General features: G+C 32.8%; 1 protein-coding gene across 5 annotated transcripts in view; it reads right to left on the bottom strand.

Moving 5' to 3' along the window:
* GPM6A (glycoprotein M6A) overlaps nucleotides 1–25,468 on the bottom strand; it is a 325,059-nt gene that overhangs the window by 83,304 nt on the left and 216,287 nt on the right. Inside the window, exon 1 of one of the 5 annotated variants that reach the window (XM_081269581.1) lies at nucleotides 11,951–11,971. The exons of the other annotated variants lie outside the window; for them this stretch is intronic. The gene's annotated coding sequence lies outside the window, so the exon portion shown is untranslated. Of the gene's footprint in view, nucleotides 1–11,950; nucleotides 11,972–25,468 lie in introns of those variants that run through there. 5 annotated transcript variants of the gene reach the window in all.

The following is a 25,468-nucleotide window of genomic DNA, read 5'->3' as shown; positions in this document are numbered from 1 at the left end:
GGATCATATGGTAGTTCTATTTTCAGTTTTTCAAGGAAACTCCAAACAGTTTTCCTTGATGGCTCTTTCCTCAAAATACCAACGATATTCTTCTCAGAAACAACAACAAAAAAAATCCTAAAATTCATGTTGAATCACAAAAGATTCCCTAATAGCAAAAGTAATCTTGAACAAAAAGAACAAAGTTGAAAACATTAAATACCTGATCTAAAAAACAACTACAAAGCTATAGAAACCAAAACAACATGATACTATCATAAAAACAGACACATAGATCAATGGAACCAAGTAGAGAATCCAGAAATAGATCCACACATCTATAGTCAATGTGCTTTTGACAAAAAAGCCAATAACATAAATTGGAGAAGGTCCAGTTGCTTCAATAAATTGTGATAGGAAAATTGGACATCCATATGCAAAGAATAGAACCTCTCTCTCATTATATACAAAACTCAACTCAAAAAAAAAAACATCTAATACCCAAATATAAAACATGAAACTATGAAACTGTTAGAATAAACCAGGGAAATATTTGAAGAAGTTGGTATAGCCATTTTTTTTTTTTTTTGGATAAGACCACAAAAGCACTAGCAACAGAAAGAAAACAAACAAATGAGGTTGTATCAAAAGTTTCTGTACAGCAAAGGAAGCAATCAATAGATCCAAGAAACAAACTGCATAATGAGAGAAGATATTTGCAAATTATGCATATAATAAAAGGTTAATAACCAAAATCACAAGAAACTTAAAAACTCAATATAAAAAAATCCAGTTAAAAATGGGCAAATGATCTGAATAGACATTGATAAAAAGAAGATATGCAAATGATCAAGAAATATATTTTAAAATGTTCAACAACACTAACCAGAGCTGGGGATGAACATGAGTAAAAGAACATCTGTCTAGCATGCTTGAGGCCCTCGGTTTGATCCCAGGACTGAAAGATAATAATCATCAAGAAAACAGGGAAATGCAAATTAAAATCTTAATAAGACATCCTGTGTCTCTAGTCAGAATGGCAATAGTAAAAAAGACAAAATATAACACATGTTGGCAAGGATGCAGAGAAAAGGGACTCACGCTGCTAGTGAAAACCAAACTTCTTTGCAAGAACTTCCCACTTCCTATTAGAATTCCAGCATACACATTCCAATGCTTTGTGTTTGCCAGTGAGTCATTTAACCAAGAGTAATGAACACAGACCAAGACAGTCTCATTACTTATTGAAGGAATCAGCTAATTGAATGGTTTGTCAACTTGAATAATTAGCCTCTGAAAAGTGTAAAAATGAGAGGAAACAGGACATAAAATCATGTGCCCTAATGTTCATTTCTAAGAGGTAACTAAAATTTTAATTATCTGCATACATTTGAAGCTATTCCCCGTGTAATTTTTAATTCTGTTGAATTTTTCTATATTATTAAATGTAACTAACTTCTACATATTTAGCCAATAGTTAATAAATTACACTACCATAAATTATTAGCACAGTTTTGTGTTATTTCTCTTAACATCGCTTTATTTTATTATATTTTGTAAACCCTGCATTTGTAATAAAGTTACTAACTTATAATACATTTACTACACTATCACTTCCCATCATTATATTTGTGTTTTTAGTATTAAAAAATGCATAAAAGTAAAAACCTGTAAGTCGACTAAACAGTTAACAAGGCTTTCACAAGGTAGACCAGGCAGAAAGAATTGAATAGTCAATAACTAATTTGTTCCACTCTTCTAATATTGATATTCATTTTTGTAACTTGTATACCTCTATTATTAATGTACTTTGCATTGAAATTTGTGAAAGGCCAAATGTAAACAAGGAAATGTTATTTAGCTGTACTTCTCCTTAGGATCCCCAAATGGCTGCTCAGAACAAGTACTTAGGATCCATGAGTCAGGTAAAATAACTGCTCTATGGAAAGTACACCAATTTTCAACTCTTTTCTTCAAGAAAATTTAGTTATGGTTTCTGGACAACTTGAGGTAGTCTCTGAGCACAGACACAGAGTACAGACAAAACACCTATCCATTTACATGCACCCATTACTTTTTTCTTTTAATTAATTAGGCGGGTTCATCAACAATCATGGTGATGAGATGTAAATACCAATGTTAGGGTGAAAAACTGGAATAATTATCAAGTTCAACTTGTACCTCATATTCTTTACCCCTGTTCTTTAGATGTATAAATTAAAAATTGTTCAGCACAGCCAAGCATGGTGGTACATGTCTGTAATTTTAGTAGCATGGGAGGCTGAAGCAGGAGGATTTCTAGTTTGGAGTTAGCCTCAGCAACTTAGAAAGGTTGTAAGCAACCTAGAAAGAATCCGTCTCTAAATAAATAAATAAATAAACAAATAAATAAATAAATATAAAGGGATGAGAATGTATCTCAGTGGTTAAACAACCTTGGGTTCAATTCCTGGTTTTAAAAAAAATTACTCTGCACAATAAACTTAATCAGCTTATTCGAGATTTCAGAGCTATTCAGGGGTAAAGCAGAGCTTATCATCCTTAATCTAGCTTTAAAGTCTTTGCTATTAATGATCATTCTACATTTTCTCTCCAAAATCTTGAGCCAATTTTATTCTCTCTGCTGAGAAGTCTACTCCCATCAACCTTTTCCAGCTTTATCAGCTCTCTTAGTGTTTTGCTAACTTAAGTTTATCTTTGTGGGCCCAGTTAGGGTAGCACCTCTACCAGGAAGTCTATTCTGTCTTGTGCTTTTATAATTGTTTATAATCTTACCATGATACTAAGCACAGTGTAGTATAATCATCAGTATAGTATCATGCTGGTCTGATATTATAGAATCTAAGCTACTTGAGGGCAAACATTATTCTTTATTGAATATCTATAAGTATTAAAATTTATATAATATAAAGTTAGTAATATTCATCTCAAATGTTGGATGAATGGGTGAAAAACTAATCTGAGCAAATTCTAAAAATTTAATATCAAATATAATTTCATATATTTTAAAATAAATCAAGGTTATTCCTTTCTGAGAAACAAAGCATTGGTATTTTAAGACAGGGTAATAGAATTGTGATATCAATAACTGAATAAAAATAACAGAAAGTAGTGTTTTATTTTATTATTCATGTGAAATATATGTAAGGAAACTAAATTTAATTATAGAAGAATAGCACTCAAATTCAAATTCCAGATATCACATAATTTAAGAAATAAATGAGTATAAATGTTACTTCAATTTTTTTGTTGTTGGTTCAGTTTGGACTGGAGTTGGAAGAAAGCCTTAGAAAGTACTAAATAATTTCACCTTTAACATCTAAAATTTAAATGATTCCACTTTTAGAAGAATGCTAAAAACGCATGCCATTTTTTTCTATGCAGCCTAATAACTATTGCTAAAAATTCATGGCTGAATATTTCGTTTACAGGAATAATATTCTCTACTCACAGTTCAGTAAGTATTCCAATTGCTTTTATCATGAACTTTGAAACATTTTATTTTAAAATCTTTTTAAGAAGTAACTTGTGTTTCTTTAGTACCAGGCTTCTTGTTCTTTGAAAATTCTGCTATAGAACAGAAAAATCAGTTTTCAATTATGTTATTAAGTCAAAAATAAAGGATATTTAATGGAAAACATTTTTATTTCTATGCCAGTGAAATTTTAAAATTAATTGAAAAATAATAAATAAGTCCTCATAACAGTTCAAGCATCTGATGTTATGATGTTGACATTTCAGGGAGAGCTGACATAAGAGAGAATTATCAATATATTCCTATTTAAAAGGGGTCCAGTAATTAAAAGACTCTGAAACCATCCAATGTTTAAAGGACTCTAAGACTGGAAGTATCCAGAGTAGAGCTCACAGGAGAACCTACCACGAAAGGAACCTGTTGTAAGACAGGAGGTGTTTGGTGACTAATTTTGTACACTAGAAGACCAAACTAGACACTTGGACATAAAGCCAGGCCACTCTGAAATAAAGCTCCTTTCTATACTGATCACTACTGTCAATCACAGACAGATCTTCTGAAAATGTCATTATGTCCTATTGGCAGTAGTAATAACTATCTTGCTTTGGTTGGTGGCACAAATTTGAGAAAATATTCTAGCCTTTTTTTTCCCTTGAAATCATCCCAACAAAACTAAATACAGAGACAAGATCAGAAGGAAAGGATTCGACTCTTCTGTATTCTTCATAGTGTCCCTGAGTGTGCTAGTTACAGACAGTAAAAAGCGCAGAATGTAGGAAAAAATAAATGGGGAAATAGATGGCTGAGAGATGATATGCAGTGACCTGAGAATATTTTAAATGTTTTCCTACACTAGACAATAACCTTTGATAAACAAACAGAATGCCAAGAAATTTTGAAAATGTAATTCTCAATATAAAAAGGAGCAATGTGTTCATATTGTAAATCATTTAATGTGCAGATAATGTGACTAACTTCATTTCAGATGCATTCTACACTCCCACCCTCCCCACACACCATCTGCTATTTGTTTTAGATATACAAAGTTACAGGTGAAGTGGATATCAAATTGATTTTTTAAATCTTAATTTAAAAACTCTCAGCTTATTTTTGAATCTTAGTAGCCTTTGCATCATATAAAAAAGCAAACAAATAAACAAACAAAAAACACCCATTAAGCTACAAAATTGACATAATTTGTGGAGGTGGTCATATCTTGTTCTAAGAAACTAGAGAGCATTTGGCATAAGTCTAAAGCAAGCATTAAAAAAATAACTACAGCTGTGACTGACAAGGTGATGAATAGAAGAGACTTTATTTTCATTTTTACTTGACAGGATAAGTTCCTAATTATTTTCATAATTTTCTTTCTCTGAAATTAAAAAATGGTATTTTTTTATTCCATCTACCTCAATTTTATACCAAAATTTCATGTTGTACCATTTAATCTTCTGGTATTGAGATTTACTTAAAAATATAAATTCAATTATAAATAATAATAAATTTACTTGTTATTAAATATCTATAGATGGAGATTTCTTCCAAAGGATCTCAGGCATGAAACCTGCCGTATCGTCACATACATAAAACAAAACAAAATGGTCTATTACTACAAAAAAAAAAATGTTTTTCTAAGGCTCTAAATAACTAAAACCTATTGCATGATACTACAACTCCCAATTTGAAAACTAAGTATAATTAGAAATAAAGTATTATTGAAGATACTAACTATATGCATTGGAAAAATTCTCTACATATGAAATGCAAAGGTTGGTAAAATGACTGAGCTATATGAAAATCTTTTTTCTTAATTATTTTCACTTATGATTCAACCTTTTTATAAGTAAATGACCCCAAAACATGAAACCTCTAACTCTTAAGGTTGATAAAAGGGAATATTTTGGAAATATTATGGTGAACCATTAGAAAGAAGCGTGAGTTATTTAGTTTTTCCCAGGGTGTTAAGCAATCGTGATTTCTTAAAAATTTCCTGGGAACTTGTTAATTCAGCTAAGTAAAGATGTAAACTTTTAAAAATTATCAGATTATCCACATTTTCATCTCATAAAATTAAGGGTTTTATTCCTGATCATTATTTCTTCATATAAATCTGAGAATTATATAAAAACATGCCAGAAAACAAGATATACAGGAAACAATTTCAAAAATGACTTTCAAAAGAGTAAACAGCATTTGATCAATGGTTTATCAAGTTAAATATATAGATACATTATGTCAGAAATGGCTATATTTTTCCAGTTCACTTAGTTAAAAGGGATTTTAGAAAACAGGTTAATAAATTTAGGTTACCGTATCATTCATATTTTGACCCACCTGATGTCATTACACATTCAAAAATTACAAATAATTTCTGAAACCGGATTCTGTTAATTTAAAGTACAAACTGTACCCAAATCTGTTTTAGTCAGCTTTTTCACTGCTGTGACTATATAACACCTGATGAGAACAAGTTTAAAGTAGGTAAAGTTTATTGGAGCTCACAGTTATACCCCCAAGGCCTGCCCCACCATTACCCACCTCCTCTAGTCACACCCCACCTGCCAATGTTACCACCCAGTTAAGCCCACTCAATGACTTTAGATTAAAGCTTTCAGAACCTAATCATTTCACCTCCAAGTTTTCGTGCATTGTCTTACAACAAGAGTTTTTTGGGGGAACTTAATATCTAAACCACAACAAAATCACAGTTCTATAGTAAAAATGAGTGGACATGGGGATATAAGTCTTAAAATTTTCTCTGCCACTACACAAATTTGAAAGATAGCTTGTATTCATTTCAATTTGGACAGAATCAACATTATATGAAAATTATAGATGAAATTTAAATGGCAGAATTCTTGGTTAATAACTACTTAAAAGAATTCCTTTGTGGATCCTAGTGTTTTTGAGTAGCAAATGTCATTCCATTTCTATTCAGTGGAGAAAACAATCTCTGATTTTCTGTTTTCTTGTAATATCTCCAATTAGAAAAATAAATTTAAACTAATATTTCTTATGTTTTGAACCCAAGAAACATATTGAAAGTGGATGAATTTTCCTTCATGTTTGTAACTATGAAGAAAGAGGAGCAGTAGTTAGTTTAGAAAATACTCTTCCCTTGCTTCATTTTAATTTTATGAAAATTAATTTTACCTCACTTAGTTTTAGAAGAGTTTCATGTCCTTATGTCCTTATGTCTCTCAAAACTGTCAAAATGTAAAAAAGCCTCCAAAAATAAGGCAAAAGAGTAGCATTTTAAGTAAGACTAAGGTGACTAATGAAAGGCATTATTAAAGCAGGCATCTGAAAGTCATCAGCAAATATATTCTACAAATGTATTGGTGGATAAATGCATTAAGAACCAGTTTTGAGGTTTACCCTAGTTTTAGTATTCAAAAATGGAATTACTAAGTAAACGTTATTTAAGACTTATTCTACTGCATCCCAATCCTCAATACTCTACAGTTTTTGTTCACCTGATCATCCTGTTGAAATGGTTCTCAACAAAAAGTCATTACTAGCCATTTACATTTCAGCTCTAAATAAGACTGCTCATTTTTTCTCTTACTGACTCGCTTAAAGTGCCAAGATGAAGAGCTAGTCCTGTCTCAAAGACCCAGTGTGTTAGTCAGGGAAAATGCAGTCTCCTAAGATGAGATATTGTGTGGTTCTCAGAAATCCTTTTAAAGGGGTGATATTTACATTATTATTTTTTCTAAAATACACAGGGACTTTTCAAGATCAGGAAAATTAAATTAGAATATAGAATAACTAAAGGCACAAAGGAATCAGGAGAAATGGTGTGTGATGAGAAATAGTCACCAACATCAGTGTTACCAGGGTGTCTAAGACTGGAGGAGATAGGGATTAGTGGGAAAGTTTTCTTCATTGGGATGAATTTGATTTTTATTTATTCAGAGACTGACATAGTCAGATTTGTATTTTAGGGAAATCACACTGCTTGTAGTGCAGATGATGAATTTAAACTGGGGCAAGATCAGAGACAAAAAAAAAAAAAAAAAAACAAACTAAGGTGTCACCTCTAATAGCCCAAATGAGTGATGACTAGAGCTCTTGTTAGGACAGGGCAGCTAGTTGCAGGAATAAAGAAAAGTTAATGAACTCATCATCTGCTGAACTAAAGTGGACATTTTGAGCAGTTCTAGACAGAGAGACTAAAATTTCCATATATTCATAAAACATCAAGTTTCCTAAAAAAGCCTTAGTTCACATTCAGACAAGTATGAGTTATAGGCTGGTAAAAAAAGAATTAAGATTTGATGGGGAAATCACAATGAAAAATAAGGAAAAGGGTTGAAACAGAAATACTCATTATAGAAATACTTCTGTAGCCACTCTTGATTAGGGATTTTATTAGTTATTTAGTGTGAAAATGTTAAAAATTTTGATGATAATTGCAATTGTACATCTTATTTTGCTTATTACCTGTATTTTAGTTATATAATACTAAGAATTCAATCATATTCAACCAACCCTGTGTCTCTTAAAAGATCAAAAATTTGAAACAAAATGGCATTTGGTGTTGTTACAGGTAAATTTCTGAAATGCACAACCTTTCACAATTAGATTCAAGCTCCTAATAGATATCCCAAATGGCAAATCAGAAATACAGTACTCTTAAGAGAATGGATATTTTATGTACTCATTTTTGAATGACTTTTTTTTAATATTCCTAAAACTTTGCCCAATTTGATTTGGTCCAATAGGACAAGAGTTTCCTTATTCCTAACTAAAGGATGATTTAGCCTACCACTTAAAAACCTGAGATATTAGAAATTAGGAAAGTTGTTTTCACAGTGGATGTAAATCTGTATCCACAGATACACTAATGGAAATGAAAATCAGGAAATCAGCCTTGTTTTATGATGACAAGCAAGTAATTTGGCAAACTGCAGCAAAAGTGTCTGAATAATCTTTTATCAGATAAACATACCAGGATTCAAATATATTTGTTTTAAAAAGTAGAACATGTCCTATTTCAGAACTGTCTTAATAACTACAAACCTGAATTCAGTATTAAATCACCAAATCTTCTGCACTTCTGTTGAACAATGTAAAGAGACAACTTTTAAACTGGGAGAAAATATATGCAAGGCATACATCCAAAAAAGGGCTAATGTTTAAAATATAACTATTGGAGGCCACCACCAAGTCAAGATGGCGCCTGGCAGTTTGCCAGGAGGAGTGGTTTGTGAGGCAACACCACGGAGCCATTAGGATGGTGGGGACTCCTTATTGGCTGATTGCTGTATCTGTAGTAGAGCAATGCTATGATTGGATGATGCTGATTGAGTCAAGCTGTATGTAATCAGTTAGATATATATACTTCTGCTGCTCAGCAATAAAGCAGTTCCTGCTTCAACCTTCAAGTTGCTTGTCACCTCCCGGGGTTATTTTGCCCAGCCGGACTGCAGCATATAACAGAGCTCAATTAAGTAACAAGAATAAAAAATTAAATACAGGGAAAGGCATGAATAGAGATTTTTCTAAAGAATACATACAAGTGGCCAACAGATACATGAAAAACTGCTCAAAATTCCTAATCATTAGGAAAATGAAAATTAATATCACAGTAAGAAATCATCTCACACCTGTCAGAATGGGTTTTATTTAAAAAAAATGATGAGCAAGAACAAGTGTTGATGAGGCTGTGGAAACAATGTGGTACAGTGTTGATGGGAATATGAATTAGTGCAGCCATTGGGGGAAATCTCTGTTGAGATTCCTCAAAGTAACTAAACAAAATTATCACATGATACAGAAATCCCACTTCTGGGTATTTGCCCAAAAGTTTTGAAATGTTTGTTGAAGAGATTTCTGTGCTTTCATGATCATTGAAGCAGCAGTCCCAATTGCCAAGATATGTAATCATCTTGAGCCTCACATTTGCAATTTATTCCAAGTGAACCTACCGTGGCTATTACTGAGATTCAATATGTATACATTATTTGTGGAGCATAGAAATATTTCCCTAAAGATTATAATCATAATGATATTTTGCTCATGATTTTATCTGAAATTGCTTTAAAAGCTTTAGTTAAATAGAAGCTGAAATTTTAAAAAGTCCAAACTCTAAATATAAATACACTTTTATAACCTCTTGCATGTTATATTGATTTTATCTCAAGTATTTCTCAAGATCTCCAGTTTTCAATCTAAGAGTGCTTCAGTACGCATGAAAGTGTGGGCTCACAGAAGTCATAACCCTCCTGAGTTTCAAATACCACAAATTGGTTTAGAAATAAGCTTGACATTGGAGAAAAATTGGTGGGTACTTTGAACAGAAATGTGGTTATGGAGTCTGAATTTAGGTATACAATAGTTGGTGAAGGCTTTCTGACTATTGCCTCTCAGCCATGAGTGAAATGACAGGTTGTGGAGAATGAAGTTAGTAGCAGGAGAACAAGAGATGCAAAGGACATCACCAATGTGGCAGCAGCTTTTCCCTTCTCTTACAACTCTTTCCAGTCTATCACCTGTGGGGGAATTGTCATAAAATAGTTCTCAGAAGGATGTGAAAAAGAACAACCAGATGTGAAAAATAACAACACACCCAGATTATCATAACATTTTTCTTAAATATACAATTTTAAAAAACACCAATAATGGGGACTATTTTTTGATAACCACCACTCTTTTTTTTAAAATTATTTTATTGTTGGTTGTTCAAAACATTACATAGTTCTTAATATACCATATTTCACAGATTGATTCAAGTGGGTTATGAACTCCCATTTTTACCCCGTATACAGATTGCTGTGTCACATCAGTTACATTTCCATTGATTTACAAATTGCCTTTCTGGTGACTGATGTATTCTGCTGTCTATCCCATTCTCCACTGTCCCCCCTCCCCTCCCCTCCCCTCCCCTCCCCTCCCCTCCCCTTCTCTCTCTCCATCCCCTCTACTATAAATCGTTTCTTCCACTTATATAATTTTTCTCCTACTCCTCCTTTCCTCTTATATGTAGTTGTGTATAACCCTGAGGCTCACCTTCCAATTCCATGCAATTTCCCTTACCTCTCACTTTCCCTCCCGCCTATCATCCCTGTTTAATGTTAATCTTCACATGGGTGTTCATCATAGTGGCCTGTGGAACAGTGCTATTATGGAGTCAAGATAGAATGTTGTGCTCTCTGCTCAATTTGAGTAAGGAAACTTTTAATTAGATATGTTATTATGTAAAGGATACTATAGAATAGGCTACTAAATGTTTTAAAGTTACATGCTAGATGCTTTAAAAGTAAATATAAAACTTAATATATTTTAAATCTATTAGAGGTATTTATAGTCTGTACCACTATATGTACAGTGTTCCTATACTTTATACTCCCTCATTCAGTAATTTAATAATTTTTCTACATTATCTGTTTTTTATTTATTTTAAAATTTATTTTACTTTACTTTGTAAACCATAAATCATCAATTTACCACTGAATACCTTCATAGGTTTGCAAAGTCATGTTATGATTTACGAATATGATGTTGAATCTACATGAAGCTAGTTAACATATGCATTACCTCAAATATTAAATATATGTGTGGTGAGAACATTTGAAATTTACTCTCAGAAATTTCAAACTGTATAATCCTCAATTTTTAACTATATTCACCACACGGGGCAGTAGAAATAGAAAGCAAAATGTATTCCTCCTGTCTAAATGAAATTTTATACCCATTGACCATCACCTTTCCATTTCCTTCCACCCCCCCTAGCCTTTGTGACCACCATTATACTCTGCTTCTGCGAGCTCCATTGCTTTAATTACACATATAATTGATGCCGTGTTAGTCTTCCTGTGCTTGGCTTGTTTCACTTATAATGTTTTCCAATTCTACCCATGAGCATGGCAAATTTCTTTCTTTATCAAGAATGAATAATATTACATATACATATGAGTATTTTATTTATTCATTTAGTGAAGGACACAGGTTGTTTCTGTTTTGTGCAAACTGTAAGACAGATGCATATGGAGGAATGAGATGTGACATAATTTTACACGGGTTATATCATGGATAATAAATAAAGGGTGACCAACAGTCACAGGAAGCAATATGTTTATTTCTTACAGTTCAGGAAAACTGAACATGATTCTTACTGGGGAGGGGACAAAGTAAAATCTAGAAACACTTCAGATAGTAAAATTGAGAGACCAAGGTCCTGGTTTCAGTGGAAAGTAAGAATATAATGTAGAATAGGTTAAACTTAGAAATAATGCATAATATATTTTTCTCTGAACTTAGAGGGTATTGTGAAAAGATAACAGGAGTCAAATTGATATTAGTCCCTTCTTTCCTGTCATTTAAAAAATTCTAGATTCCAGTCTTGTTTCATGACACCAGGAAGTATCCAGTTGCTAAATTCTATAGAGTATTCCTGTTTTCCCCGCTTTCTTTCAAGGTTTCCACATAGTACATTTAGCCAGTCCTACCTAGTCATACTTTCTAACATGTGCTTTCTATCTATTCCATTACCATTTATGTAGGTTGTTTCTTGCTTAGCAGAATCATTCATCTCATCATTTCTTGCATAGCTTCCTATCTTCTAACCAGTTCAAAATAATGGTTTAAAAGTCACATATTAAATATCGTCAAATCCTCCCCTTTGTGACTTTCTCTGTTGTCCTGCCGGGCCTTCCATTTCCTCTAAGGACAAAATATCAACTTGTTAGTCTGTAGTGCACTGAACAGTTCCCTGGTTTCAGTGAGTTTATGGATCAGTCTATGCCTACGTGCATGCTACTCTATTGGGAATTCTCCTAAATTGGACTCCAGTAGAATTAGTCTACTAATTACACCAGAATATGGAGAGCCTGCCTTGGTGCTCTCATGAACTCTGCTCCAACTAGGAAGGACTGCAATAATAGGACTGCAGTTGAAGGATAGGACTCAGGAAAGGGACTGGTAGGGACAAATTCTTGAGAGTGTGAAGGTTGGTTTCAAGCTCCTGTCACTACAAATATTCACTTCTGACACATTACAATGATGGAAAATAACAACTACATCTAGCTCCCTCTATTTGTTCATGCATCTTTTTATATGATAAAGTCTATAGGCAAAGACCTCTTGTTTTATCAACCATACTCTGCAGCATCTCTGTTGGTTATAATACTTCCTTTCTTAAAAAGGACTTGTGGACTTAATTTGCCAGTGAGGCAAAGAAACAGCTTTACTACATGAGGCTGTGTTGGGTAAGGCTCCATCTGTGAAGAGTGAGAGCTGTCCATCAGTCCAATGGTTAGCAAGGAGAGCATCACGCTTGACAATGTGCTGACAACTAAAGACAGAATGTTCTCCAGTTTTAGCAAGTATCATTTAATCAATTCCACTAACATTCCCATGAACTGAAACTTACTGTTTACAATTCTCATATGGGACACATGTAAAACCCACAGAAATTAAATCATTTTCAGAGTTAGATTTGCCATCTTGTTCCTCTATTATGCTATACGGAACAATTGCAGATTTTCAATATCATTAATATTAGATGCTCCCTATTCAGCTCCTTAAGTTATTCTTGAAATGATTTTAACATGAGCTACATAACTACATATGCTAAATATAATACCCATTGATGCTTTATATTTACTATGAAAAAGCTGCTTAAAATGGTTTGAAAACAGTTATAAAGTTAAAAACACAGATTACCAAAATTCACATATGAATAGAGTATAGAAATACTTTTCACTTCAGATTGCAAATGAAAAATATCAAAGTGAAATGGACCTGAACTGCATCCCCAGCCCAATAATTACGTTTTATAAATGAAAATAGGAATGGTTTATTAACTGGATGGCTGATGAGTAGAGAGTTTTAACTGAGTTAATAAACTCTGGAATAATTTGCTTTTACTCTTGTGAACTCCTTTTTTATTTTTTCCATTGCTAGGGTTGAACCCAGGACTCCCCCCACACTAGGCAAGCACCATACCGTTGAGTTACTGCTCCAGCTCTGTAGAAAGTATAAGGTCCCAAGTATCCTACTCCACTGGAAATGTTATTCTTTAACATTATTATAATAATAATAATGTTATTTATTATTTTTATATATTATTTTCTTGCAGAAAACTTTGAATATTTAAACTAACACCCTCCTAAATAGTCTTCTAGAATTCTTGTTTTTATTTTCTAACCAACCATGTGTAAAAATTTCAGATATAGTTTTTCTAAATATTGTATTTCTGAAAGAAGTCAAATATTATGGAAACCCTGCCCTTCATGAAGTCACTCATATAAAATATCTGCTACTTGGCAAGGGCTTATTCTTTGCCAGAGACTGGACCATGTTGTTCCTTCTGCACCAAGTATCAGTGCCAGCTTGTTGGCATTCCATTGGCAGACTTTCCCTTGATAATGATGCCTCATCACATCCAAAAATACCAGCCAGGTAAAAACTTCACAACTCACCATTTCTCAAAGTAATTTAAGAGCACATATTTCAATGAGTTCTTTGAATCCTAACCCCTTTACTACCAACTGCTAATTACATCTAGAACACTATAAGAACTGCAGTTGAATAATAATGTGGCATTTGTCAATTGTGTCTCAAGAAAAAGAAAAATCTTAAAAATAATTTTTGGTGTAATTTGAATATTAAACATTATAAGAACAAAATATAGCATTCAACATTTTTTCACAAATACGTTTTCAGTCTTGTATTAACATAATGACACAAAGAAATATAATCTGTTGTAGTTATGGGGAAATAAAAGAGAGTGATCATACTGTAGAAAACAATATGGCGTTTCTGGTTGGCAGAATGATAAATGTACTGAAATATGTTCTAAATGAAAAAAAAATGTGGCGTTCTTAGCCATATTTAAAGCCTTATATTCTTCTCTGTAATTACATGAATGCTACAAAATCAAAATTCTGGGGTTTTAAATGCAGTCAGGAAGACTACCCATACAATTTATCTTAAAATTTTAAGAAACAGATTTTTCAGTTCTGAAATGAAACTCTGGAACCATAACATCAATAGTATCTTTTTCGAGAACTGAGATTCAGGATAATGGTAAAGGCTTTACTTATTTTCTAACACTATAACATTAAATAATCAAAAATAAATTAAGTTTTCCTTAAGCATCAAAGTTCAATCTGGCGGTAAAGAAAGTATTAATTTGTTTCTATTTCAAAATTGTATTGACAGGGGTTTTTCAATCTTTAGTAGTATTTACTTCTCTGAAAGCTTAACATAGTTTGTCTTGAAAATGCCATTGCCACACAACTGATTTGTTTTGTAGGTAATTATATAGTGCTCGTAGAGATGAGTCAAATATTCTGGAAACTCATATACCCAGGTCATATAAATACTTTTCTGTTTCTAACCTTAAGGATTTTACTTGATAGTTGCTGTGCGTCAATCACTACAATGAGCTCAGGAGATATAATAAAAACAAGTTATTCTCTCTCTCTCTCTTTCTCTCTCTCTCTCTCTCTCTCTCTCTCTCTCTCTCTCTCTCTCATAACTACCCCTATACCTTTGAAATTGAAGGGTTTGATTGCTATCAGGGGAGTGGGTTTTTCTTATAAAGTTATTTTAAGGAAAGTATTTGTAGAAGAGGTGATCTTGGGACTTAAGCCTGAAAGCTAAGCTAGTATTTACTAGGGTCAAAGAGAGAATGGAGAGAGACATTTTCAAAGTTCATTATGTCACCACAGGAGCTAAGGTCTGAAGTGTTGGGAATTTCACAGTATTCAGGGAGTTAGGGTCTATGTAGCATGATCTGGAAAGTATAGTAATTGGACATGGTGGTGAGAAGACTGGAAAGAGTTAAGGAAGGAACAGTGAGAGTTGTGTGGCAGGCTAACAAGAAGCTACCAAAGGATTCTAAGCATGGGAGAAATATGTTCACATTGCATTTTGGGGGTAATTATTTTGAAGTATTCTGAAAATTGGACTGTTGATGGAGAGGTGGAAATAATGGCGAACATTCATATTGGTGACATAACTCTATAAAGAGATGGAAAAATATGAATTAAGGTCATAGGAAAGCAGAGGAGATGATATGGCAATCTTCAACAGTATTGAGAAGATGGACTCCATGAAATAGTGCAACCAGTTACATGATGTATATGAGGGAGAGAAAAGAATCTCAAGTAGCTGAGTATTTGGCTTTTGAGACTATGATATGTTGGAACCATTCACTGAGTTTGACATAACAGGGCATGGAACCAGAAGAAGGGAAAGAAAATGACAGACATAAAGACATAAATTTATATTCCATATTCACTGGAATATAAAATCATAGCTATCTAATAGGCAATTGAACATGTACTCTAGAAAGAGCTTCAGAATTAGATGCATGATTATGTGAAATGTCTGTAAACAGTGGAATAAACACATTAAATAATACATTGAGTTCTTAACAGTCATATGCTGCTGAATTGGTATTGAAAAATACCTGGAATGATTAACAATAAAAGAGTAAGCAAAATAAGATGCCCCTTTGACAAAATATCAATGTTTCAAAGTAATTTGGGATTGCAAGCACAAAAGATGACTTTAGGGCTAAAAAAATATTTATTTTTAAGAAGTAGTTGCAAAATAGCAAGGGGTGAAAATGGGAAAACTGAAAGGCTTAGGAAAGCACAAAGGAGGGTCACTCTAGGATGTGAAGTAGCCGGCCTTCATGATGGCCTCCTCGTGATACACCCTGATGTAATCTTCTCATATGAGGTCTAATGCATGAGGGCCAAGGCCCCTTTTCTGTGTGACCAACAGAGAAGGACAAGTTTGATAACATGACATTTCTGAAGCTAGCTTATAGAGTGGACTGTTGTCTATCACTCTCAGAAATACTACTACCAAGTCATGAGTATGCACTAGAATTCTTGTAGAAAAACACACGTGGACAAAAACTGAGCCATCCCTGAACAGCCACCACCAATTTGCCAGCCTGTTAATGTAGGAAACAAAATGTTCAGTTATCTGATAGTTGGAGATGTATGAATTTTTCATAAGGATTATCTGCTTTATGAGGATGAATTCCTATACAGAAGGAACTTTGTTAAATGGAAACCAAATTAGGCAGAAGTTAGAGTAATATAAGATGACAAGAAGTCAAAATAATGATTTAATTTATATGTACATAATTCTTCAAGAAAATTTAGCAGTAAAGATAACAAATCAAGCTGATAAGAAATTGTATCTTTTTTAAACAAGTGCATGATGCTCTTTCTCTATCCTTCTTCTCCCTTTTGAAGATAGCTTGCTAAATAAATTTTCCTGGGTATTTTGAGTGTCTTTTTCTGGATTTTGAAAAGGATTTCAAAATTATCTTAGCATCCTGTCTATGCAACTCATATGTCCACCTAAAGTTTAGTTCCTAACAGATGATGAATTTAAAGTGATGACTTCTATTTGAATTGAATATGTATATAGAAAGATATGAATACAGTAATTATGATTATCTCAGAAATGAGCCCAGGAGTTTGCAGAGAGCTAAATGCAGACTATTAATTTCTGTTTTATAGCATACCATACAGTTTTTGATGTTTTACAATACTTGTACATTACTTTATAATAAAAAATTCAGTATCTCTAGAATACAAGAAATCATATTTAATAAAGGAAGAAAGAAATTTTCATCTTTATAAAAAAGAAATTTATTCTTTAGCATAGTACCAGAAAGAATACAAGTATGCTTTATTTCAATCTAAATCTAAAACACTTTCTTCTCAAATCAAATTGTCCTTTGAACATTTTTTAAACTTTTGACACTTCCCAAGTGATTCCCCATGACAGGGTGATTGTTATAGTACAGGCTGTGACACTTAAAATGAAGAACCATGTATAGATCTAGAAGAAGTCATTGAAGAAGGATAAGGGGACAGCAAGATAACATGCCTTAAGGATTATTTTTAACAATGATGTCTCTTCCCATTATACAACCCTACGTTATTTCACAAAAGTATACTTAAAAGACTCTGAGGTTCATGGAGCAGAAGCTTTAAGATTAAATGCAACTTCAGATTATAAATTACCTGAAAATGATGGAAAAAGGTTAAATAATTTTAATGTATTGAAAACTATGGGAATATTTTTTAAACTAGACTCTAGTATAGTGATTCAGCCACTAAAGACATGCAGGTAAATAGGTATGTATGTAGGTAGGTAGGTAGGTAGGTAGCAAGGGAATAAGAAATATATAGATAAAAGTTTGATAAACAAGAAAAATCTAAACACATAGGAAATTTGAGAGGATAGACAGACAGACAATCTTTCTGCTTAGAAGTTTAAAAGAACATGCAGAACTTTCAAAATAAGAAATGTTCCATCTGGGCATGCCTGAAATGCAGGCTGCAGTGACAGAAGATCAAAAGACATCCGGATAATCTCAGAGGGACCACAACATAAGAACAACAGCTAACAATCATTAAAAGCTTATTTAACACCAAGTCTTGTCATAAGGACTTTCCATGTATTCTTTGATTAATCATTGTACAAACTTCTGAGGGAGGTGCTTTTGTTATCTGAATTTACTGATACAGAAATTCACATAACAGTTTGTGAAAAAAAAAACTTCAAAGGTAATCTTTGAGACCTACACTGAGCTAAAAACTCAAGTAGTCTTACTCAGAACTGAAATTTGAACCAATAGTGGTGCAGACATCATCTCAATATATATGTGTTAAATGAGATGACAGTTAACTTCACTATAATTTAGTTCTTCACTTCTATTAAAATGCAACAGTGTACTTTTACCAATATTTAAGGTAAGCATTGGTTCATAAAACCTATTCAATTATTAATATCTATTTTTCCATAATAAGATAGGCAAAAGATTTCAAATTTTGGAATACAATATAATAATTTGGAAATACATAAGTTAATAATTAATAACACATTATATGCTATTTTAAAATATTTTTAAACTAATGCAATTCATCCAAATAACATATTTTCCACCACAGAAAAAATTAAAGATAAAAATTGTATAGTCTAATTTAAGTTACCATTTCTAGTCTATGAACATATAAATAACAAACAATTTCTCATCTAGTAAAAATAAGCTTTTAATGTCTGAAAAAGATTACGGTTTTTTCAAATATAATTATCTTCTCTTACTGTGTTCTGAAGTTCCTCATTCATCCTATGCTTACTTGACATCTAGGATACATTTCATGCCAGTTTACTTAGTCTTCAAAATAGTGCATAAACATTGTAATATTGTAAACAACTGCAAAATAAATCCAGCCAAAATAATCTATGATTGCTATTATATTACTATATTGTCCATGGGTCTGTTTGTTGTATTTTATTCACTCATTCATTTAGTCTTAAATTAAGTCACTAAAATATTGATTTTTTCCCTCCATTTTCTTCTCAGGCTTCCCTTTCTTTCTTGGCTACCTGGAGACCTTCAGCCTTCATCTCCATTAGCTCCCCTAGATAAATTATAGTCTCATTTTTGTGCATTTGCATTCTGACTTCCCATACTCTGCTCCTTTTCTTTTTTTAAACTGATTTTAATTTCATTTGTTTCTCAATATTTAGATTAGCACTAGCATTTACTATAGGTCTATAAACTATTGAAGGCCTAGGTATACATTCATTATATTCAGTGCTAATTTGTTACTCTTTTATTTCTTGCTATAATCATTATGACTTTGTGAGATTATTTAAAATATGACTTAAATAATCACTGAAAATAGGACTACTATTATCATAAAGATTTATATATTCAAATCTACAGTTTTACATTTCTAGACAGATAAAATATTATTTGTGAGTAACGTTGTGAAAAAAAAAAAAACCTTTTAGATTAAAAAATATCATGGAGAAGGGACTCCATGTGGGAAAAAACCAAAAGAACATATGAGCATCCCTGAGACTTGCCGCAAATAAATGCTCTCAAGGGCAAGTTCAGATGGTCACTTCCTTTTTATCAAAGAATCATAGACCTTAATTCAAATGCTAACACCACAAATAAGGAAAAAATGGATTATCACATTAAAATAGATGTTGCCAAGGTACAGAGATAGAAGGTTGAGCAGTGGTTGCCTCTTACTGAAGAAGGGAGGGTAAATGATTAGTCACTGTTGGTGGGTGGGAGGTTTCTTTCTGTGGAATGAAAATGTTCCAGATTTAGATTTTGGTAATGGCTTCACAATGTTGCCTACATACTAAAAACTACTGGATTTTAAACATTATTGGGTGAATATTATGCGTGAATTATATCTCAATAAATCTACTGAGCATACATGCTGACAAATGTTCATCAATAAGCTACTGCATGTAGGTACATTTTATAATATTTTTGAAATTTATTAGAGAGATATATAAATTTCCCAATGTGTTTTCAAAAGTAACCTTTCAAAACCTCACTTGACTTATATTAAATCAGTTTCTTTTCTGTGATTTCCACCAAGAATTTTCTCTTTTAATGATATACTATTTTTGTTGTGCGAGTGTGGTGCTGGGGATTGAACCCAGGGCCTTGTGAATGCAAGGCAAGCACTCTACCAACTGAGCTATATTCCCAGCCCAAGAGATACTATTTTTAAAAATCATATTATTTTGACTAATTTACTAAAATTTTGAGGTTTTAAAACAGCTTGAACTTGCTTAATGATCGATGAAAATCAATTTCACTTTCCACTTAATGATCTGTCAAATTTTCTGACATTTGCAATGTTGCCTCATTAAAAGTAGTTTTTTTCCTTGGGAATAAAATGTAATGATGCAGAATAAACCCAGACTATTTAATAATAGGCTCTTTACTTAACAGTTCAAAATAGTACATTCTACATGTTCTAATGATAAACTTTAATTACATTGATTTCTTACAGAATCAGATCTTCCTTCTATTATCAGGAGATGGGCAAGTATTTTTCCCCCAAGTAAAATTTCTATTTATCCAAAGAAAATAACTTAATTGGAATTTGTATTTTTCCTTCAGTACAAGGTTTCAATTTTTAAAAATCCTAAATTACTGTGCGAGAGCAAATAAAATATTAATTTCGCTTTTTCACTGAGGTAAAATACAACCCAAATTCACCATTTTAATTAGTTTGAAGCATAGAGTTCAATACATTTGTTGTATTCAAAATGTTGTGTCTCCCCATAGTACCTGGCAATGATTCATCTACCTCATGTCTGTGTGAATTTTCCCATTCTATGCATTTCATGTACAAGGAATCATGTGATATGTATGCTCTTATGTCTGATTTCTCCCCTTAGAAAAATCTTTAAGATTCATCTGTGCTTGTGTAAGTACTTCTCTCCTCTTCGTGATATTTCATTATATAGATATAGAAACTTTTTATTATTTATTTGTTGCTGGTTGGTAGTAATTTCTATTATTTTAGCAACACGATGCTTGCTTTTATAAGAAATGTAGATATTATGTGATATGCTTCTTCCCCATATACAGATTAAGAATAAAAAATAATATTGGATTTGAGAAATTTTTTTTCTTAAAAAATATTATGTATATATGTACACACCCATACACATATATCTTTTTAATACAAAACTCATTCTTCCCATACCAACAGTAAAATTTATCCTCCATATCTTTAGTGAAGCATAAAATTCACCGACTATCAAGGATATAGGTAAATCCCAAGATTGATAGACAAGAACCTACTTGATGTATTGAATACATCACAAATACAGCATGTCCAAGGCTGAATTATTTATCTTCTTTGGCTTTCCCAATTTCTATAAAATGCCAACTCCATTCATTCAGTGACTCAATCTCAAAGCCTGCTAGCCATGCTTAGCATATTCTTTCCCTCATTAAGAGTATATAAAATCCGTCTTGATTTCATTTGGGTTCCATGGACAAAATCTATTGAATTCTTCTATGCTTTATTCACACTGCCACTACATTAGACCTGCTCACTATCATGTTTTACCTTGACTGTTCCCTGCCATCTTGACCATCACAAATTAATTCTCCACCAAAAAGACGAGAGGGAATATCTTAAGACAAAATACCCTGATGTGAGTCTCAAACACTGGTACTCCTCTTGCTGTGTTAGTGAGATGCCATCTTGTTGGGGAGGACTCTAGCCAAGTAATAACATTGGAGTTTGCATTTTCTCCTTGAGTTTGCCATGCTTAATTTGGTTTGGACAGCAGGAAGACTGTTTAATTCTGCCGCACTATGATTAATAAAATGTAAGGTTCCTTGACAAAATAAAATTAAATAAATTGTGTCAACTGCTTGCCCTAAACCCTGTGGAAGCTTTCCACTATTGCTAAAATAAAATCTCCATCTTGATACAACCTGTTTCTGTATGACCTAGTCTCTGGCTTGTTCCTCAAACTTATTAGTGTTCTCCACTCATTATGCCCCAACAATTCTGGCCTTTTGTCAGAACTGTCTCTGCACCACACTGTTCTAAAACCTACTCCAATACTGTTTTAATTCCCCACCTTCACCTAAAAACTCTTCATTCAACAATTTCCTACTCATGTTTGAGACCTCTCCCCAATGTTAAATTCTCCAAACCACCTTCCAAATCCCCCAAACAAAACTAGGTGTCCAAATGTCTTTTTTTGAAGAATATTAAATTTATTTTCCTTTTAGCACTTAATATAGTGTGTTACTATGCATTTTTGACTGCTTATTTTTTAATCTAGCACTCCCAGAATAGATTTTAAAATCAGTAGTTGTTCACAGTAAAAAAAAAAAAAAAATTATCTTAAAGTAAAATGGTGATATATAATTAAGTCAATGTTATTCTTTGGGTTCTAAAATAGTTTGCTTAATTTTTTGAAATGTTAGAAATTAGAGATAGTGTTTTCATTCATTTTTTCCCTTAAGTTGTACAGATGAAAAAAAAAAAAAAAACATAATGATTCTGAAGAACACCAGGTCAAATGTTGTTTGGAAAACAATGAGCTGTAAAATCAGCCTCTACATGAGTTCAAAATTTAAAAATCTGAAAAGATGTTAATCCAAATTATATGAGTGATTCTAAGTAAAACAATTTCAATTTATACTAATTAGTTGAGTTTGGGCCACTGGTTTAATTTTGCATATTTTTTTCAAACTCCATTGTACCTGATGGCTTTAATATATCAATTTATAAGTTAAAGAGATTTATAATGCCGGAACATATCTCTCACTGACACATGCTATCTCACCTCATGGGTCCTGGCAGAGTGTTAGTATATCAGGGCCTCCACTCACCCTTTACCTCTGAGCCTTCCCCTCTAATCAGAACCTTCTCGGCAGTTAATGAGCCAATCCCCTTGGCTTTCAGCCACTGCCTTTCAGAGCGTGAAAAGGATACACAGTAAAAGACAAGACTGCTACTCTTTCTTTTCTATTATTAATGAGTCTATCGGGTTCTTGAAATAAAATCTATCAGAATTATTTAAATATTCAGCAATCACATCTTTTCTCCTGAAGATGCACACTATTCTTTTAAGAGAAGTTAGAAAATTTATAGAAAAGATCATAAGCTACAGATGGAACAGCTCTCTTGAAAGCCAAGATTCAAAATCTGCCCCCTTTTTGGCAGAACAGAGCTACATATGTTGTGGGGAGGTAACACTCCTGTGGGGGACAGGAAGATGATTTCTCTATACATGAATATGCTTGTAACCTGGCCAAAGAAAATGTGCTTGTGCTACATACAGCAAGCCTTTGCCAAACTCAGAAACACTGACTTGGCTGTTTCACCCTTAAAACCTCAAGAAATTCTTTATAAATTCATTATGCAGTCTTACCAGTTTCAAAGTAAACATACTTTAGAAAGCATATTTTCTCAGAGAGCATAATTTTCACATTTTATTTTTTTTTACAGTAGATTTTTTATAAAATCAACTCCATAATTACCGCATGCTGTCATTTTGAGTATGTGGGTTTAATCATAGCTTCAGTCGTTGGGCAACTATACATTTTAGTTTTGTAATTTTTAAAATCTATTTTGTGTGTTCCACATAACAGTTAATTTACTTAAATGTGTTCAGAAGACATAGGCTTGCCACCCATGAATTCAGAGCTATAATGTTAACATGGAAGGGATGTTTCACTCTAGAAGATCCAAAATCTTCCAGGTTTCCTTTGGTGGGGAAAACTATAAACTCTATAAAATAAGAGTCTTCAATATCTCAGATCACAGATCAAGATACAGGAGTAGCAAGTCCTCTGCTTAAGAGGCTGAAGTGGGTATTACATTTTTTTTTCAGGAGTTTAAGACATAGATCATTTAGTTTAGCAATTTCCAAAACTGCTAATATTTTGCATTTAATCTTTTTAAAACATTAAGATAAAAACACAAAAAAAATTTGAAATTTCAACTAAAATCAACAATATACTTCATATTTTTCTTGAAGGTTAAAGATTTTCTATGTTAACTGCTATTGGATTTTGCATTAGTATTTAATTATAATATGATAGTGCTGAGTTTGACACATACACTTCTAAGAAAAAGCTTTCACCTGATTAAGACAGAGAAATTACATGAAATGCTCAAAAGTGGTTTTAAAAAGGAATCTATCTTTAGACTGCGAATGTTGCATAAAATAGTACAAGCATTATATGAAGGAAGTGTATCAGATTTGTGCTGCCAATTAGACAGATGTGCTTTCCAGAATCCTTCCACAGGAAGAACACAGGAACTCCTTCTACATAAGATGTCTTAGATGCTATGCATTACAAATGCAGGAAAGAGAGATAATTTGTTGGGGATATTCAAGTGACTATTGCATTTTGTGGGGTTTAGGAATTGCTAGATCAAATAAGAATGAGAAAAGAAAGTTCAAAATTTAGTCCTGTACTGTTATTAATCTTGAGGAATATGAAGGAGAAAAGACTGGGATATGGCTGAGTAAGAAGAGTGCTTGCCTAGATGTTCAAGGCCTTGGGTTCAATCCCTAGCACCATAATAAAGAAGAAGAAGAAAAGAAAGAAAGAAAAATATCTAGGGTAAATTTCTTTTTTAATGATGCATTGTCTGCAAATTTAATTTGTGATCCAATAAAGGTAATTTATGCATTTTAAATTTTTACTATACAACATTTTGTACCCCTCACTATTCACAACAGGCAAACTAAATATCTGATATCATGTAATTCTGAACATAAATATTTAAAGGTAAATATAGACATACATGTGTCTATATTACAAGATAAGAAAATATGGTACTGTCTAAAAAGTAACTTTTTGAATATCAATTATATTCTTAAATAATAAACTGTTAATTGAAAGTTAATTTACTAGTAGGGGGTATATGTTACCTCATTTTTAAAAAATCTGATGTTCAGACCCTGAGTTCAAAACTAGGTAAAAAAGTATGATAAACTAGATTAACAAATAAATTGTGCAAATGATAAAATGAGTGCAGGAATATTGGTAATGGCCAACATTCCTCCCCAGTGCCTGCCTAAGCCACCTGAGTGTATGCCCTGATCTATTGTTAGAATAGTTCAAAGAGAGATCTCTACCAAGTTTAGTGTCATGGTTCATACTTCATATGGTGTTATGATGTAACACTCAAAGATGCATATATTGAAAGCTCGGTGCCCAACTCAGCCATGTATAGGGGTCTTAGGAAATGGTTGGATCATGAGGGCTCTAATCTAATCAGAATATTAATCCCTTTGATGGATTAATAATTTCAATCAACTATTGGATTAATAATTTAAATGAGCAGAAACTGTAGGAGATGGGGCCTAGTTGAAGGTAGGTTACCAGGGGCATGTCCTGGAAGGTTATTTCTTATCCCAGGCCCTCTCTCCACTTCTGCTTCCTGGTTGTCATGAGCTCAGAAGCATTCCTCCACCATGCCTTTCTGCCATGATGTTCTCCCTCACCTCAGGCACAGAAACCATGAACCAAAATTAATCTTTCCTCCTCTAAGTTGTTTGTCAGGTATTTTGGTCACAGGGATGAAAAGCTGACTGAACATCTGGGGAGCCAGGTTTGCATGCTTGCCAACTTTTAACTAGTAGATTATAAAAGGGAGCAGGGTAGAACTTCAGAGTCCACCATGTAACAAATCAATGTACAGTCCCACATTCAGTTTCTTG

Source organism: Spermophilus citellus (genome assembly GCF_964194105.1).
Source record: "Spermophilus citellus genome assembly, chromosome: 16".
Taxonomy (NCBI): Eukaryota; Metazoa; Chordata; class Mammalia; order Rodentia; family Sciuridae; genus Spermophilus; species Spermophilus citellus.
The sequence above is the reverse complement of the archived record's forward strand: the minus strand, read 5'-3'. Positions and strand labels throughout refer to the sequence as shown.